Source organism: Galeopterus variegatus, unplaced genomic scaffold (assembly GCF_000696425.1).
Source record: "Galeopterus variegatus unplaced genomic scaffold, G_variegatus-3.0.2 Scaffold9198, whole genome shotgun sequence".
Classification (NCBI taxonomy): domain Eukaryota; kingdom Metazoa; phylum Chordata; class Mammalia; order Dermoptera; family Cynocephalidae; genus Galeopterus; species Galeopterus variegatus.
Genome location: NW_007735309.1, coordinates 74717 through 77838, shown reverse-complemented (window position 1 = coordinate 77838; position 3122 = coordinate 74717). Strand labels below are relative to the sequence as shown.

Sequence of the window (3122 nt, the reverse complement as noted above, 5' to 3'; positions counted from 1 at the left end):
CTATGACCTTAATTCAGAAGTAATCCCTAGTTCTCAGCAAGATCTGTTGCAATGGACATCTTGCAGTTTGATATCCTCTCTAATAACAAGGATGAATTACAAAGGATTTAAATAATCTGTTTTTCTGTGGTTATGATGTTTCTTAAAGCATTTTTTGAAAAAAAAAGATTTAATTATCAATTTCAAGATTGCATGGTTTGGGAATGTTTTATATAGAGCAGCATTCTACTTTTTGATTTCCTTTTTGGTACCCTTGCTTGAGATACTTGACTTTGTTTCATCCCAGCAACACTGAACTTCCAGAGTGTGCATTGTGATTTTAAAAAATACATATTTCATAATAAGTGGGGGAGAAGAGACAAATATTCTCATATAATATGTATACTTTCCCCTTTCACCCCCCCCCCACCACCACCACCCAGAATGAGCTGGACTTTGTGACTCACTTCCAAAGGATCAACTATGAAAAGAGAAACACAGGAGCTTTACAGTGGACAAACATGGCGAACACAACCTTAACCAAATAATCAAAGTTAGCACCATCAGTGATGCCATGTGGCTGTTAGATATCCCCTGATATGATGTGATCAGAAGAAAATATGATTTCAGTGGCATTCTTTCAAAAAAACAAAACAAAAATAACTTCAACCCCAGTCTACTCATAAGAAAATACATCAGACAAACCCAAACTGACAGTCTGCAAAATACCTGACCAGTACTGTCTGCTACCGTGCGGGTGGCCGACCAGACACTCAACTGCAGTGACACAAGGAGAAGCAACTGCTCTACCATGTCCCAGCTTTATTTCTGATTTTAGTAATTTCTGTCTTCTCTCTTTTTTCTTGATCAGTCTAGATAAAGGTTTGCAAATTTTCTTGATCTTTTTAAAGAATAAAAAAAAGACTATTAAGCATTCTACAAAACACCATTGATGTAAATATTTTAATCAAACATTAACTTTGCATAATTCTTTTAGGGTATAATAATTTTTGTATGTATTGTATAACTTGTTAAATATGTAGCTATCATGCATTTTCTTTGACAGACTGTTATGAGAGATTAAAATCAATCTTAAAACTCATTTCTCATTATGATTTTTTTCCTTATTTCTTTTCTGCATCTCTTCTCTTACGACAGTTTTGAATTTTCTAAATCAGATAATTAAGAACATTTTTGTTTTCAAGAGTTCATCAAAATACATTTCTATATTATTAAATAAAAGAAAAAAAAAAGAAAAAATAAATAAAAGAAGAAGAAGTATAAGACTGATGACCATTAAGGAAAATCCTACACTTCTATAGAATTAGATGTTAAGAGAATTCAAATACCAAGTGCAGATAATGTCATTGTAATATTGACATATTTAGAACAGAGATGTATTAGACTGCAGTGTAGAACATTTATAATGTAAATTATTATCAGGGAGACAAACATTTATTAGTTTATTTTTAGGGGGTTATTATTCATCACTATTTTGAAAAAAAAGAATTTGTGTGCATGCAGTTAAAAATGAAGATTGAGATAAACAACTTAATCTCAAAATACATGATGTTTTCTTATTTTCTTTTTTGTTGGGGGGGGGGGAAATCACATCCCTCTGCATGGTGGGGTCGGCAGCACGCTCAGCCATCCCTATACAGGATCCGAACCCGCAGCCTCAGTGCTACCAGTGCCGCTCTCTCTCGAGTGAGCCATGGGGCTGGCCCGAAACGCATCATCTTTTCTGATTGGACTATCCGCGGCGGGAGTGCTGCTGTGCTCCCAGCACTGCACTCTCCCGAGTGAGCAACGTGGTAGGCCCTTGAGGGCCATTATTTTTGTTTTTTTTTTCTTTTTTTTTCTTTTTTTCCTTTTTGTCTTTTTTAGTGACCAATAATGGGATCGCAACCCTCGGCGTTACGCCCGCAACTCGCTCAGCCAGTGAGCGGGAACTGGTCTCCACATGGGATCCCAAGCATGGCAGGAGCACCGCTGTGCTCTCAAGCGGTGCACTCTCCAGTGCGCCACTGGGCTGGCCCTTGAGGGCCATTCTTAAAAGACTGAACTTTTATTGCAGACCCCAATGGTCCCTTAAACGTCACATGATGACAAGCAGTTTTCTGGAGCTAGATGTTCTTAAACAGATACCACCCCCGAGCAACCAGTACCACGTAGGCTTGAACAAGATGTTTCACCTTCCTATGTCGTTTCTTCAGGAAAAAAATTAGAGATTATAATAGTACCAATACATTGTTCTAAAAATTATTGAAGTTAAATCAACTGAATAGCTTAGAACAGTGCCTAGCATAAATTAAGTGTTCTACAATATCAGCCATTATAATCCCTGAACCAGAAAGTGATGAAGACTACATTTGACAAGACGAAGTACGAGAAATTTCACAGACATAATACTTTATGGACAACTCTTGTTGGGTGTTCGGTGTGCTATTAATAATCACTTCTAACATGTCAACTTCTCAGGTCACTCATGCTTACTGGCAAGGATCGCTTCCACTGAGATTGATCATGGAAATTAAAACTCAGTTATACATTTTAAAAGTTATAATTTCTAATTCTTTATAAGAAGCCTATATTTCTTTCAGACAAACACTTGCAGTAGGTTCGTGGATAAAATCAGAAGCAAATACCACAATCAAACAAACAAAACTTAACATGACTATAACCATTCTAAATAGATCAATTTTTTTTCTTTTTCCTTTCATACCTCCTAAAATTTTATTTCACTTAGAAAAGGAGCTTGTAGTTACCTAAACAAATTTTATCAAAAATGAANGAGCTGGATTTGAACCTCCGCCCCCACATGCTGAAAGTAGGGGTGAGTTCCCTTCAGGGTCTCTTCCGCGCTCAAACGACCCTGCTCCTGAAATCCAGAAGCACAGCAAGAAACCTGATGATATTTTTGGTCTCTCTTCATAAATAGTATTGACTTATCTTTCATTTTCAGTTTAAGGAACTAGTTTTTTTCCTCCAATTGGAGCTTAATGGAACTATAATTCTCAGGATAGTATTTTGTAAATAAAGATGAATTAAATATGAATTTTATGAGTCAATTATTTCCTTTTTATTTTATCCTAGATTGTATAATTATTTTAATTTGATTAACTAATCCACTATTACATAAA

General features: G+C 35.8%; 1 pseudogene; it reads left to right on the top strand.

The window, feature by feature from the left end:
• LOC103609104 overlaps positions 1 to 3122 on the top strand; it is a 17265-nt pseudogene that overhangs the window by 2414 nt on the left and 11729 nt on the right.